Source organism: Ailuropoda melanoleuca, chromosome 10 (assembly GCF_002007445.2).
Source record: "Ailuropoda melanoleuca isolate Jingjing chromosome 10, ASM200744v2, whole genome shotgun sequence".
NCBI lineage: Eukaryota > Metazoa > Chordata > Mammalia > Carnivora > Ursidae > Ailuropoda > Ailuropoda melanoleuca.
This window is the reverse complement of record NC_048227.1, coordinates 70278759-70295663: the sequence shown is the minus strand read 5'-3', so window position 1 is coordinate 70295663 and position 16905 is coordinate 70278759. Positions and strand designations below refer to the sequence as shown.

At 38.3% G+C, this 16905-nt stretch overlaps 1 protein-coding gene across 12 annotated transcripts in view; it reads right to left on the bottom strand.

The window, feature by feature from the left end:
• PKIB (cAMP-dependent protein kinase inhibitor beta) overlaps window positions 1-16905 on the bottom strand; it is a 194058-nt gene that overhangs the window by 60226 nt on the left and 116927 nt on the right. Inside the window, exon 6 of one of the 12 annotated variants that reach the window (XM_034669070.1) lies at window positions 8677-8765. The exons of the other annotated variants lie outside the window; for them this stretch is intronic. The gene's annotated coding sequence lies outside the window, so the exon portion shown is untranslated. The remainder of the gene's footprint in view (window positions 1-8676; window positions 8766-16905) is intronic. 12 annotated transcript variants of the gene reach the window in all.

The following is a 16905-nucleotide window of genomic DNA, read 5'->3' as shown; positions in this document are numbered from 1 at the left end:
TCCAAATACTTCTGTAATCGTTCACTCATAAATTCCCCTCACTACCAACTCTACAAATTACCCTAAAAACAAACCTAAATTAGCTCCAAAATATCACCTTAACATCAGTCATTGGTATCAATAAAAATAATTAACAACATTAACATAAACGGTGATACTAAGTAAGGATGAATAGCTGCATTTTGGATGTAAAATATCACCAACATCTAATTGCAAGCCAACTGAATGATTGCTCCGAAGAAAAGGAAGAAAAAAAAAAACACTAACATTTCCAAGCATCTTGGTGATGTTCATGAGAGCGCCAAATGAGGAAATAACCAAAAGCAGCAATTTTAGACTCAAGTCCTAGTGGACATATGGGGAACTGAGAGCAACCAAAAGTTTTGTCATTCATTCCTTTAACAAATATGTATTTAACGTAGTTAACAAGAAAGACAATATCCTGCTAATTTACAGTTTTGAGGAGGGCTATGAAGGGGAAAATGAGAACTCAAGGACAATCTAAATCAGGTGGAGAGACCAGAGACAGCGCTCTGAGGCAAACTTGGCAGAGCTGCACATGGCAAATACACCAACTGTACCATGGGGCAAATGTGTGGGTCCTGGTGACCGTGTCTTCACTGATAAAATGATGTGTCTTTACCTACATGCCAGTTCTCTCTCTGCACCCTCAGCACCATTATCTACAATTTAGGGATGCTCTTGTTTCCCTTCTCTTTTACTCCCAGAAGTCCCAGCTCCTCCATTAGCCTCCTTGCTCCTTTACTGCCTCCCAGCTGGGCTTCTCCTGACTGTCTGCAAGGGTAAAGCTCTAGCTATGTGGTCCTGCTGCCCTTTGGGGTCAGGGTCAGAGGAATGAGAATCAGCCAGGTGATAGGTATGCATGGGGACAAATCTCAGCACTGATAAGTCAGTGTCACTAAAAAGCTTTTCTTGATGTTATAGGAGCAATTCTCATCACAATAGCTAGGCAAAATTTATTGCTTTCAAATGCAAGCATTACATTGAAAAACCTAAGTAAACAAATTTCATCTAATTCTCTATAAACTGATTCTTTCCAATTATTTAGGAATATGCTTGAGGTCTTAGTGTTCAGTTCACCTAAATTAAAAATGAGGTTTATGCTATTGTTACTATTCTTTAAAAGAACATTTAAAATTTTATGATATAATGTCTACAACACAATAGTCTTTTATAAAACAGATTTGCCAGATCTGTTATTTAATGGAGATAAACACTACCCTGGTCAGATTCTCTTCGCATACACAATAGCTCAATAACCTACTGTTGTTTTTAGGTATAAACATTTGCAGGTGTTAAATCTGAAGATTTCTAGTTAGCAAGAAAAAAAAATCTAAGAATATTACGTATCCAGGCAAACAAACCTCACATTACCATGGAAGACAAATTACTATCAAGGGCAGAAAAACATACTAAAATAAGTCCCTTCTTAGGTTTCTAAGTTTCAAAGTCCTATAGCTGGACAGAACATAAATAATTGTTTCTTCCTGAGTGTTTTATGGATAGAATCATGTCTAAAATGACTATTTTCCTAGGAACTTTCTTATAAGGCTTTTTAAAAAATTAAATTATTTTTATAAGCGCTATAAGTATTGTCTATTCTCTCCAGCAATATACATTATTTCCACAATACTTGTCACAATTAGTAGCTGTATATTTGCCTCTTTATTTGTCTGTCTTCTCCTCCATTAAGGTGGGTACTATTTCCACTTTTGTTCCATGTCCTTGGGCCCCAGTAGGCCCTCAATATATTTTTATCGAATATATGGTATTAATATATAAGAATTTAAAATTCCTGAGTGAAATGCAGGAAAGGAAACATGGAGACCAAAAGTTATTTAAATTTCTGACCACATTAGCAGTAGAAACAAAAAGGTAAACTGACTTGAGCCATATTTTTCTTGTACAAAAGAAAAATAAATCTAAAGTATTTAGATGTCAAAATTTCTTTTCCCAATACTAAATTGTGAGAGAGTATAAAATTTTAAAAAAGATAATGTAATATATTCCAATACGTTATGAGTAAATCAATTCAGAAAAACAGAACACTAATAACCAGGAACAAGGCTTACATCTGTTTTTAGAGTTTGAAGACAGAATACCAAAATGTAGGTTACATTCTTAAAATCTACAATCACACAATAATGCCAGTTGGTATTTATGGTTCTCCTTAGCCTTAGTTAACAACTCTGAACATAGTAGACTTTCAATAAATGTCTGTTAATACAAATAACATTCTAGAAATAAAAGGTAATGATTATGGGTTTGCCTTTAGAATATAAATTATGGAGGCACAGTTGAAGGACTGGAGGAAATGTCTGGAATGACAACTCTCATCTCCACCCTTTGTGTATACATTTTTATGTTCAGAAGGTAGAGTGGGGCAGGGGGGGAGAGCAGCAAGAAAAACACATTCTGTTAAGTGCCTACCCTGTTCCATGCACTTTTCACACTCATGATCTTATTCCAACATAATGGTCTGAATTATCTCCCTTTTTCTTTATGAGGAAACTACAGTTCAGAAAATTTAACCTCTTAAGATAGAATGAATTCCAACCCTTGTTGTAACTAGTTAGTCCCCAGAGCTTAAATTCCTCATACTACATCACCCTGCCAGAGCAGAACATCAGGGGTCAAGCTTGGGCAAGGCTAGGAGAGGTGACAGAGGGATTGTGGTTGTCCTCAAGCACTAAAACAATCTTGTCTAAATTAAAACACAGGTAATGTCCTGCTGATCATAGAGATGGGTAAAGGCACCCAGTGGAAGAGAGGGCTGTTGATTATTACCAGGAAGCACCCCCCACCCCCATTTTTTTTTTCTTCAAACAATCCTTTTCAGTTGTACTAAATGGAACAGGGAGTTTAATAGAGAGGGGAAAGTATGTTTTGGAACCAGACTCCTCCTACTCCCATTCCCTCCCACTTCTCTGTTGCCTCCCCTGCCATCCTCCATTTTGAACTGTAAAGCATCAGATAAGCCACCTTAAAGGTTTCCTACAAAAATCTCACAGCCATAGATTGCACCTGAAATCCTGTCAGAGCAATTTATGTCTTGCCTTTCGGCCAGCAGAGCATATGCAAGAGTCCAGAATGGCCTAACACACATTGTTATTCCAAGTAAACAAGTCATATGAACTTGGCTAAAGGTGGTAGTCACCTGGAAAAAACAATCCAGGAGGACCCGTCACCTTGTTTTGTGACTGATAACCAAATGTTTTCTCAAGAATATGCCCCTTTCCCTCAGAAGAGATATAATTTTAGACACATGTCAACCTTCTTTTTCTGAAGTACATTTTAAACATTTTAAACAACACCAAATCCAGGAACCAGCTTTCTGGAATTTTCAAATTCTAGAATTCTTAGGTAAACAAAACTAAATTCCAAACATGTTAAAATAATCAGCCCTCCATAGGCAGCAATAAATGAACACAATGTAAAAGACTTCTGGACCCAAAGACCAAGGCTGGCCCACTTTGTTATGGAAATTTTAACAGTGTAGCAGTTTAAAGACACTAATAGCCACAGACTTCAAATAAGATGATTTTCTGGAAGGTACGAAAATCTGTTGAGGAAAAGCCACTACAGCTACCTCTTTTTTGGGGGAAAAAAAAAGGACTACATCATGCTACCAAAGAGCATATTGTAGCTGCAATACTTCATTCTATATTTAAGGAAAAATAAATGACTAAAAACCAAACTATTGTCTAGAACTTTTTCAAGAAACCAAATCCTAGAGCCTGTGCTTGGATAATTAGCCATAATTTTATGGACACATCATTTATATAGGTCTGTACGCATGATGACTATGAATCAACAAGAACAAAATTGAACTATTAGGATTGTCAGTCTTATGTGTTAACTACTCTAGGCTGTAGTTCCCAGTCATTCAATCAAACACTAGTCTAGGTGCTGTTGCAAAGTAATTCTGTAGGTGTAATTAGCATCTATAATCAATTCATGTAAGTAAAGGAGATTATCCTCAGTAATCTGGGTGGGCCCTACCTATCAGTCGAAAAAAAAGAACAGTGGTTTCCCCAAGGAAGAAGAAATTCCACCTATAGACTGAAACTTCGCTTCCTGCCAGAGAGTTTCTAGCCTGCCAACCTGACCTATGGATTTTGGACTTGCCTAGCCAGCCTCCATAATCTCATAAACTATAATCATATAATCTCTCTCTTGGCAGGAACCAGCAGGGAAAGAAAGGGATGAGTTCAGCGCTTGAAAGTCCTATTCAAGATCTCCATAAATTACCTGAAAGCTTCTGTGTCTTCCCAGAGGGAAACCCTTGTCTCCTGTAGCTGTAGGGTTGAGATTTCAAACCCAGATCTCATCCTGTAAATTGCTAAATTACAACACAAATCCCAAGCTAGCAGAATATCTGTTAAAGTGAGGGCAATGATTGGGAAAGAATGGAATTCTGAAAACTGCAATACAGACATATGAGAAATTCAAACAAAGTTGAGGATGTCAAACCCCTAAATTGTGCTGAGTCATCTTTGCCAGTAGAAGCCACTCTTCCACTCCTGTCTGAAGAGGTCCACCCCTGCTTTGCTTGAAAAACTTGTAATAGTCTCTCCTGAGGTAGATGCCTTGCAAGACACTGCTAATTCTCCTCAGGACCTATCCCTGCCGCCCCTCTTTGTTTCTAGACCAACCAATAACTAGGCTTGTGTTCCAGCAGAATCTGAAGGGTAACATGCAAAGTGTGGCCCATGAGAAAGTATGCTACATACCAAATAAGAAGCACCATTTTTCTAACTTGTTGGATAATTGTGGCAGGAACATAAAGTTGGATCAGAATGAGTTTATTGATACGGGTTCACTAAGCAGAGATTCTGGATTCAATGTCTTAGCTCAAGGTTTAGAAAAAGGTCTAACATTTTGGTTGGTTGGTTGAAACATGGACCAACATTAAATGAAATCAAAAGGCCAGAACTGACTGCCCTGGTATACTATAAAATAATTCTTAAAGCGGCTTATTATGTGATACCTGCTTACCTCCCCCAGGAAGACCCAAAGGACACACCTTTCACTATGATGTAGAAGTACATTTGTGAGGGGAGCCCCAGTATCCTAAGAGATCTGGGGTCACTCTTATAGGTCAGAAATTACAGTGAGCATTGCTGCACTGACCTGGAATCCCTAAATACAGTGAGGAAAATTGGATGCCAGGGGCAAGCGGCAGCACTGAGTCACCAAAGACCAAGTAGAGTGGTTACCATAATGGACGGCGGAGCCAAAACGATACTTAGAATAGTCTGACTTTCAGAGAGAAACTGATGGCATTGGGTATGTGATCACGGTGTCCCTAGACAATGGATGGGCTATCTAATACTTGATCTGTGTAAGCCTGAGAGTTCTAGGACTAGTGAACAGAAGTCTCTCTTGAATCCTCAAAACAGAGTCACACCTCTCAAGCAATTCCTAGCCTTGACCTAGTTTACAGACCCAGAACCCTTTGAATGAAGGGGAGGCCAACTCCCCTTGAGAACATGTTGTACTGACAAAAATTCATATTGTTGATCTTTCCCCCAGCCTATGAGTGCCAGTGGCAGGCAGGGACTTTGTCTGGAGATGTGGCAAGCCCTGTCAGTGAATTACAAAGCAAACCCTGAGGCTTTTGGAATAAAGCCCTTCTTTCCTCTGCAGATACCTACTCCCCTTTTGAGAAACAGCTTTTGGCTTACTATGGGGTCTTAGAAGAAAATGGACACCAAATCATGGACTACCAAATCACCATGAGACCTGAGCTGCTTATCACAAGTTGGCGGCTGTCTGAGCCAGCAAGCCGTAAAGTTGGGCATGCACAGCAGCACTCCAGGACCAACAGGAAGAGGTATGTATGAGATTAGGTACAAGCAGGCCCTGAAAGCATAAATAAATTACAGGATAAAGTGACACAAATGCCCAAGGCCCTTACCCCTCTGCATTACCTAATCTCTACCCATCCATACCCATTGTCTCATGAGGAGTTCCCTAAAGCTAGTTGACTGCAGAAGAGAAAACTAGGGCCTGGTTTCCAGGCGGTTCTGCGCAGTTTGCAGGTCCCACCTTAAAGTGGAAAGCTGGCGCACTGCAGCTCCTTTCTCAGATATCTTGAAGGCACAATGGTGAAGGGAAATCCTCCCAGGAGGCAGAACTTTGAACACTGCTGCCAGGTGTTAATATTGCTTGGAAGGAGAAATGGTATAAAACTGTCCTGAATCCTAGGCTGTGGCAAATGCTTTGACTGAATCATCACTAATTTGGAAAGAAAATGTTCAGGAAATTGGCGACAAGGAAATTAGAGGAAGAGGTATATTGGTACTCAGACCACTCTGAATGGGCAACAAACATGAAGATGTTTGTGTCCCATGTGAATGTTTACCAAAGGCTGCCCTCAGCAGAGGAAGATTTTAATAATCAAATGGATAGAATGACCCTTTGTGTGGATACTGTGCCTCTTTCCCCAGCCACTGCTGTCATTGCCCAACGGACTCATGATCTGTGGCCATGGTAGCAGAGGTAATGATGATGAATGGGCTCAGCAACACGAGATTGCACTCACTAGGCCAGCCTGGCTCCAGGCACTGCTGAGGGCCCAATCGGCCAGCAGCAGACATACACTGAGTTCCCAATATGGCACCATTCCCCAGATTTCCCAGCTAGCTATCTGCTTCCACTGTGGAAGGGGCAGAGTTTTCTTCTTGCCATAATAGATCCTCTGGATATAGAGTTTCTTTCCCTATGGGCCATATTTCTGCCAAAATTACCATCCATGGATTTATAGAATGTTTTCCCTACTGTCATGATATTCCACACACCAATGCTGCTTATCAAGGAGTTCATAGCAAATGAAGAGCAGCAACACTGACTCACTGGTAACACCATGTCCTCCACCACTCTGAAGCAGATGGCATGATACAACAGTAGAATGGCCTTTGAAGACTCAGTCACAATGCTGGTGAGGTGGCAGTACCTGGCTGGGCTCTGGCAATATCCTCCAAGAGAGTACATATGCTGTAAATGAACATTTAACTGATAATACTCTGTCTCCCACAGCTAGGATTCGTGAGCAGGAATCAAGGGGTGGAAATGGGAGTGGCACCACTCACTGTTACCAATCACTCACTATAAGCAATCAACTAGCAATCTCATTTGATAAACAAATGCAAGGTTTCTTTAGACGATATTCACCATTATAAAGAAAATCTATTATAAAGAACCATGGATTTTCTTCTATTGAAAACAGTACTTGGAGAAATAATGACTGAAGCTTTGGAATTTCGTAATAGCCAAGTTAACAAAAAAAAAAGTGAACATCAGTATAAGATTTAATTCAAAATCTAAGGAACTGGAAACTTTAACAGAAAGCTGTTAAAAGCTAAGACACAGACAAAAGACTCAATTTCCAATTTTCTGTTTTAGTCCTTGGAGGTAGAGGTCTTAGTTTGATGCTGAACATTTCCAAGTAACATAGGTTGGCCTGAATTCGCCTAAATGAGGATTGCCAGGGAAAGGCCAGTGTACACTCCATGCCATTGTAAGGAAATTAATTTCAGCAACTTCTACCCTATTTTCTCCTCCATTTCAAGTAAGCTCAGCCAAAAACAACCACCTACTTGCTAATCCTGTCATTTTTATACTTTCTTCTCTGATATATGACCTCTTAGAATAAATCCAAGGAGAGGAAGGAATAACAACACCTCTGTATTGTATGTTTCACTTAACCTAAGCCCTGTGTGAGCAGTTTCAACTGCATGGAATCCAATCTTATCTGAAGGTTACTGCAAGTCTTAAAACAAAACCAAAAACAAAAACTAACAATGGCAAGTTTCATCACATCAAAGTTGACTTCTAATCAAACTCATTAAAAATAAAGCACAGTTTAGTAATTAACATGCTTGAGTTTTTCAGTTTTCAAAAGACAGTCACATAAATCTATACTAAGGACTACCAAAGTCAGCATCTGTAAAGACCTGCCTGGCTCCCTACTCCAGCTTCCCTCCAGGCCACACAACTCCCACATTGAGGATGTCACAAGTCCTCTTTACGCCGAGGCCTCTCTCCCATCCCCCCAAAACAGAGTCTCTGCTTTAATGCCCTGCAAAGTACCCTATTCCTTCCAAAATGGGACTGCACACTAGTCTACCCAGTTTTCCCAGGGCCTGAATTTCAGGCCCCAGCCCCAGCTCTAATCCTGGGGCCCCACTATCTATGATCAGACCTCTCTGTTTATCTGCCTGGATATCACCTGCTTCCAGACTCTGTGTCACCATGGCATGCCCACCTGCCAGGACACCATCTGCTGCACCTGGCTGGTCTTCCCAGACTCTGACCCCTCTGCCTGTCAGGACAGGCTCCTGTAGTTGTCATCATCCTCCCTAGATAACAAGCCCACTAGCTTGACTGGATTTTCTCCCATCAACTGAAACAAATTCCAATTTCAATAGCCTCTTTTATTCTGATAGGCATGGCTGTCCTGTCTTAAAAAAAAAAAAAAAGACTAATTCATTACTCTACCAACAAGCTCTTATTCTGATGTTAGAACACTCTATGCCCTACAAAATATTTCAATTTAATAAGTTTCAAGCTTAATTAAAAGATATTGCAAGTTCTTTAACAAAGAGTTACGTATGTGTGAGAAGCTTAAAAAGATAGAAGCCATGTACCAACCTGTACTAAAGAAGCCTGAGAGACAGTGGAATATTTTCACTGATACTATAGAGGTGAAAAGTCATCATCAAATTCAGTTTTCCAAACAGCTTGCCATCCAATAGCACATTTATAAAAACAGAAATTGAAAAATGAAATAAATGATGTTAACCCTTTAGAAGGTAAACAAAATGTCTACACAATGCAAAAAACAAGTTCCAAGCCCAATTATAGAGGTGTCACAGTATATACACCTATGAGATGGACAGATACTTCGCCTAGATTTTAAAACAATTCTTTAGTTATGCATGTGTGCTTTAATTTAAAACAAATGACAGGAGCACCTGGCTGGCTTAGTCGGTGGAGTGTATGACTCTTGATCTCAGGGTTCTGGGTCTACACTCACATTGGGTGTAGAGATTACTTTAAAATAATTCTTTAAAAATTTTTAATTTACTTTTTAAAAAAGATTTTATCTTCAATTTTTTTTAGAGAGAGAGAGAGAGTGCCCACTCGAGTTGGGGTAGGGGCAGAAGGCAAGGGAGAGAAAACTTCAAGCTGACTCCCTGCTGAGTTTGGAGCCCAATGTGGGGCTCGATCTCAAGACCCTAAGATCATGAGCCAAAATCAATAGTCGGACACTCAACCGAGCCAATCAGGTGCCCTTAAAAAATTTTTTTAAATGACACACACACAAATCAATGTTCAATCACATAGCCATTAATACTCTGTACAGAAACAATATTTTCAATTGCATAAGTTTAATGAGTTGAAGGTGTGTTGAAAACAAAGGCAAGAAACAGAAACTTAAAGTGATACAATCTTTCAATTGGAGATATTCTCATAGAAATCAAACCCAATGAAGTCCAATCACAAAATTTTATTAAATAATCATATAGGCACTAAGACTTTTTATAAATACCAATTAACTTAATCTTCTTAATAACTCTATAGGATAGGTACTATTGTCAGTTCCATTTTATAGATGAAAACACTGAAACAGAAAGGTTAAGTAACCTGTCCTAGAACAAACAGCTAATAAATAGCACAAGCAGGACTGAAATTTGGCAATCAGTGATTTGATCCACTGCACGTGCTCTATCTCTGAATGACCTACTAAGACTCATGGAGCTAGAAGGTGGCAAAGCAAGGTATAGAACAGAGATTTCACTTTCAATGTTCAGTGTCTTTTCCACCAAATCTTTCATAGTGTTCAAATGTTCGCCTAGTGTCAGAGAGACTTGAAATGACATATGGTGGGCTAGTAAATTGCCAAAAGCAAAACAGCCAAAGAATTTGATAAAGTACTGTTGAAATTACAATTGATGTGATGGGATTACATTATGATACGCATTTAAATACTAACAGACTCTTCAAACTAACATATAGTAATTTTAAGTGAAGTGGCTCATTTTGAGGGGCCCCCTGGCAGTCAGCTCACAAAGTTGAACCACGTTCCACATAATCTAACAAATAACATATAACCACAAACCAGCCTAAACCAAAGATGAGTTTTCATAGGGTGGCAGTGTGGATATGACTGAGGGACAGTGTCCTTTCCGCCACCCTGCAGCTGCCATGCCCACACATATGGAACTCTTATACACTGAAGACTTTAATAATGATCAGCAGCTGCAATATTCATGACGTCTTCCAGCAATGTGAAGATACAGTCATCTGAGACAACAATAATAAGCTCATGTGCAGCTTTTGGACAATGATTTCATCTTTTCAAAAGCTATATCCCTGACATGTTAGGGTTGTGTTTTAAAACAAACACAAGCACTTCCCTACCCATGGATTTTTATTTTTTATGACTATAGTTACAATTTCTATGCTATTCACAAGGTAGGATAATAGATTGATGCTAAATTAATAAAAAAAAAATTATGTGTTCTCCAGCATCTGTAAATTAGAATTTTACAGTCTGAACTTATTTGTAAAATAATCAAATTACCATAATTTTATTAAGAAACTACTTAGGCGAAACTCGATACCTAACACTTGATAAATACTTCACTTTCAGAATACCATATGATTTATATAGAGGACTTTAGCAATTAAATTTTATTACCAGCAGGTAGTCAAGAATACTGGTTTTATTTATCTTACAATTGTATAAAACATCTTGGAAAAACAAAAACAAATTTGAAACAAGTAAAATTTAAAAACTATTTGCAAGCCTATAATCCAAGGAGTTGTATTAGAAGTTTAAAATAAAAATGAAATGACTTATTTGTCCTAACTCCATGTACTACAAATGATCTAATTCAATACCACCTTACCTTGAAGAACGCTGGAGATGGAGCCTGTTTAAAGAGACATGAAGACCTGAGTTGGAACTGAAAACCCTTGGCTAACTGGGGAGTGAGTTCTCTGTTTCCCATACAATCTTGGCACACCCAAACCTCGCAGCAACAGACATGTCATGTTCATTAACTTGTCAGCTGTTAACAAGAAAACTATAAGGTAAAGCAAAGCTGACAACTAACTGGAAAATAAATGACCTTTGATCACCAGTGAAACCTGATTTACCTGACCACATTCTGCTACCTATTGGGACAAATGGGACAGAGTGCTAATCCAGGGGAAAGAGGCAATAATTAGGTTTACCTGGGCAGGGGAGAGAGCAATCATAGGGGAAAAAATGATGGATTAAAGCCATACTGTAACCAGCTATTCTGAAGGTAGGGTATCAGGCATTTTCCTGATGAGGTGGCCCTAAGAATCCACTATCTTTTATCTTTCTTAAACATAAGAAAATGTGATGAAAAGAACAATGGACTGGAAAGCTTTATCTATCTTACCCCATGATTATTTGAATTGAGATTTGGGCTGGGTATTTAGAGGACATCCATTAACCATCTGTGTAACTTAGAAGGTCATTTCACCTCCCAAAGCCTTGGGTTTTTTTTTTTTGTTGTTGTTGTTGTTGTTGTTTTGTTTTTCATTTGTGGGCTAATTCTCCATTGTGATTTGCCTGGGAAAGTCTTAGTTTATTTACATTTTCCTGACTTCCCATCCGGCTTAGATTTTGTCATTTTCAAAAGGTCTCAGTGTTGACAACATATAAAGACGTAAGTTAGAATGATGTTTTCTCCTAACTCATCCAGCAATAACATCCTGTCATCCACGAGCCCGATTTAGGAGTAAGGGAAGCCAGTAGATGTGAATAGCAAATGTCTTATCAAGGAAAACACAAATTTCACCAGGGAGAACAGAGCTAGAACTATATATAACTACACAGATCTCAAAAACATAGTGTTGGGAAAAGCACTGTGACATTATTTTTGTAAATTTTAAATACACAAACCCGGACTAAATATTGAACGGTTGCATAAATACATGAGTGAAAGTATAAAGTGGATTGGAACAATAGACACTATCGCATAGATACTTCTGAAAGGAGATTTAACTAATTGTAGTTTTTTTATTTCTTTAAAAAGAAAGATTAAACAAATATTATAAATTGAGATGTGGTAATTCTCAGAGAGAGGAGTGGATTTTATTCTTTGTTGATTTTATTCTCTGCACTGCTTAAATGTCCCAACATATAAATTACAGAACATGGACTACCAAAACAAAAGCAGGTGGAGCTAACCAAAGGCAGGCCTGGAAAAGTAAGCATACAGAATGGCTTGTTAATTGCAGCTGGGAAACATGACGCAGTCAACCAGTCTGCTGAGCTGGTGTTACAGGCAATCACTAATTGCTTTATCGGCTCATGTTGGCATGACCTGACTGTAGGACAACCACCTGAGGTTCTTTTGGGTTCTTAACGGGTAATTCAAATTATTCAATGGTTGATACCAAATACATAACTGTAACACAGGAAATGATTGCAACACAGATATGACAACCAAAGCCCCTGCAACTTTCAAAGTCATACAATGTGCATAAGCAGGCTCTCCTTGAACAGGTCATAACACGTTGTCCATGAGCCTTTTTGATACAACAGACAGAGGTTTACAACACAGGTCCCTTAGCATAATTCAGAGAGCTAGAGACTGAGCTAGAAAAAGAATCTTTCCAGCATCTAAGAACAGATAAATAATAAGCAAATGCTAACAAAATGCAACAACTGACCCAATGTGTTTTGTAATGTTGCATGTGTTTACTATTTCTCACTGCACATTTTAGAAATATTTTGTTTTTATAAATCCCAGGATAGGGCAAGAGGGACTTTCTACATTAATGGGTATCCTTTTTATTTTCTGGATTGTTTAAGGCAGTCCAAGTGTTTCCCAAGGTAAGACTCTAGGTTCCCATTATAACAGCACCATTTGTCAAGTATCTATTATAGGCTAAACATTTTAAATCAGTTCATTTACACTTATTTTATCAATTCTCACCACCGTCCTGTGAGACAAATATTAATACTATCCCCATCTGTCTGATGTAGGAATTAGGGTGCAGAGATGGGAAATTTGGCCAAGGTCTAAGACTTACGTACAAAGCTGGTGGGCCTGATGCCAAAGCAGTCTTAAAGTCTCTCACTGAATTTTCTTCAGGGGATCCCTTGTTATATCAATGATCTCAATAATAGGTCCTAGAACTTTTGTCCTTAGAGATAAGTTACCTAACAACCCTCCATCCCCAGCCCCTTACCATCCCATATATTAATTCCTTGTGCCACATTCTTTCCTAGTGGTACCTATCTTCTGGACCATCTCAATGACCAGAGATAGCTTGCTATTAACTTCAGGTAGCTTTTTCTTTGATTAAATAAAAATGGGTCTTCCTCTGATTCCTGTCCACTCAACCTAGTTTTCCTTCTCAATCATACAGAACAGATGATATTCCTCACATAACTAAAGAAAGTTAGCATGTCATCCGCAGGACCTCCCCAAGCTACTAGATGAATGTCAGCCTCTCTTTTGGGTCTCCTCACAGTTCTGGCAGTTCGCAGACCCTGGGGAATCACAAAGTGTCTTCAGCTGTGTATCCTCAGTGCTCACAACAGTGCTGGCACCAGGTAAATGGGGTAAGTGCTCAGTAAATACTCACTGAACCAAGGGATGAGAAAATGAGTTTTGCAAACACCACAAACATTAAATGACTATTATTTTGATCACTAACAATTAGTGCTAAACTGTCAATGACCACCTCCATTCTATGTATATGTTCCTTTTCCCCCCTTTACAGGGGTGTCTGCTCTGCTCTTTTGTGTGTTGGTTGTCACTTGTTTGGTTGCCCATTTTCCCCTCCAGAGCTAACTGCTTACAAATAGTTTTCTAACAATCTTCAAAGATGACAGTCCAGCTAGCATGAAAATCAACAAGACTTATTTCTTTATCTTTAGAGCTGTGCTTGTTCGGTTTTGTTTCTCTTATTTAACACAAAATGGCTAAGCTTCTCTTTTGCTTTTATTACAGGAAGAAAACATTCTATACATTTCTTTTGGCTACTTCCAGGCCTTTTCCTGAGGATGGTCAATAATATATACATACTAAGTGTATATCTGTGAACAAATAAAATACGTGCATAAACAAATATTTGTTTAGCAGGGGTATTAGAGTTAGGGTCTAAGCAGGATTAATTTTTTTCTTTTTTTTAAGATTCAGACATTTCCAGGCATGTCTCATGAGCCAGCAGGATGAATGGATGAATCTGCCAGGGATATCACTTCATGAGTATCTAAAAGATTTTAAGGAAGGACACTGATAATGTTAGCCAATCCCTAGGACCAAGACCTCTAAGAGAAAAAGCCACCTATTAACAGCCCCCGCCCTTATGTCTGGGAAGGAGAAACCTCTTTAGAGTTATAGCTAAAGAGAGTTGAAGAAACAAACCTGATCCAAGGGCAACGGTCAGGTTAGAAACGGGGGGAAAGTTAGCTGAGTGCAGAACGTTGGGCAATTTGAACCTGGAGTCAAAAGGCCATCACAGATGGGGAACAGGTAGCAGGAGGGGAGGGTGTCCATGTCAGCTGAGGAACCACTACAGAAAGGCATGGGGCAGGGGGAGTGACCTCTGGAGGAATAGCAGTGGCCAGGTATCTACACATTCACCAGAGACACTGTGAAGGACTGGATATGAACAACAACAACAAAAAGACTAGGAAGTTCATGGGCCTGCTGGTTCCTCTTTCTCATGAGATATTTGGGGCTCGGAATTGGGCAATATTTCTAATAGGTTCCAGGATAAAAAATTACTGTTTTGTTAGTATTAGTGTGAATTGTCAAGGTCCAAGCTGATATCACCTGGGATATTTAAAATAAAGTAAAACTTTTTTTCTTTATTTCATTGTCCATTGATGACCGTGAATTTTGCTTTCCCGCTTGCACTAGGGTCCCAGCATTGAAGGATCAAGCTACTCTAGAGGGAGAGGAAGAAAACAATCTTTCTTGCACCATACTCTACAATAAAACAGGAAATGCTTCTCTCCAAATTCGATCATTGTGACACCCCTCTGCAATTATCGACTATACCACAATCCAAGACAGGAAACTGTAATGATTTCAGTTTTATTAGAGATAACATATTTTAACACATTATATAAATTCAAACATTACTCAATCATGTTGTAAATAACTTCTATTGAAATATAATGCCTTGGCATATGTTAAGAATTATAGAACTGTCTAGATGAAATCCCTTCCTCTCTTGGATGATACAACTCAAATTTAGTTGACCTTTTTAGGTGGACTAATTCTAATTTCTATGTCACTATTTGGTCATCTCTAGAATCCCATTTTTATTTTTAGCTAAGACATACTATATATTTGCTCCACAAAAATGGAGGTAATGCTCTGTGCCTACAGCAGGTACAATACCAAATGACTACTACTCCAGGATGGGCTCTGCTTTATTACGCCTTCAGGCAATAATGTATTTGGAATATTAATCAGAACTTGCTGTTCTATTAATTCCAAAAAAATCAAGAAGAAAGAATTTTCAAATTTCACACTGTTAAGGATGCTGCTTGAGTCTTTGTTCTCCTTGTACGTACAGAAGTTTTGATATGTTCATATTCAAGTTTATCAAGCTTCAATTATGGTTTCTACCTTTGATGTCATATTAGAAAGTATCATAAAAGTATTCACCAGGGGCGCCTGGGTGGCACAGCAGTTAAGCGTCTGCCTTCGGCTCAGGGCGTGATCCCGGCGTTATGGGATCAAGCCCCACTTCAAGCTCCTCCGCTATGAGCCTGCTTCTTCCTCTCCCACTCCCCCTGCTTGTGTTCCCTCTCTCGCTGGCTATCTCTATCTCTGTCGAATAAATAAATAAAATCTTAAAAAAAAAGTATTCACCAATCTCTTTTCTTCCAGTTATGTCTCACTGTTTTTTCTTCTTTAATCTGATAGATATTTGTATATTGTATGAATAAAAGATCCAATTTTACAGTTTTTCCTAACATTAACCAACTATTGGAATTGTGTTCAGGTAATAGTATTTTCTCCACCAACATGAAATGTTGTCTTTATTAAACATCACATTTATATGCTTAAATCCATTTGGTTAAGCTCAGTTTCATGCTTAGTTCCTCTAAGTCTCTATTTTAGTAAAAAGTACTATACCATCTTAGTAGTTGTAACTTTATAATCTTTTTTTAATACTTGGAAATGAAATTCCTTCTTCACTATTCTTCCTCAAAAATGTGTTTTTCCTTTCTTCCACATGAATTTTAATAATCATTTTGCCAACATCTCGCTAAAAATCTCTGTCTTTAAATGGAATTTCACTAACTTTGTAAATTAATTTGGGGAATCCAACACTATTACAAAATTTGCTATTCTCATCTAGGAATACAACGTAAATCTCCATTACTGCTAATCTTATTTTGTGTTTCTCAATAAAATGTTACTATTGTCTTCATTTAAATCTTACACATTTCTTTTATAGTTTACTGATAGATTGTAATATTTCATTGCTATTATAAATGGGATTTCTTCATCATGTTTTAGCTGTTCTAGAAAAGTCAACAGATTTATTCACATTTAGCTTTTGTATGGCCACTTAACAAACTTTCTTATTCTAATAGTTTTTCAGTTAATTTTCTTGGGATTTTTAGTAAAAAATATAAACATTCTTAAGTGAAAAAGATGTCTCCTCTTTTCTAATAATTATAACGTTTGAGAGACACATGAGTTAAACCGCTTTAGTTCTAATCAGCTCTACGACACACTAGCTGTGTGCCCTTGGCCAAGTTACTTAGCTTCTCTGGGCCTCAGCTTCTTGATTTATAAAATGAAGATGATAATAGTTCAGATCCTAGGATTGTGAAGGTTAAATGAGTTAATATTTGTA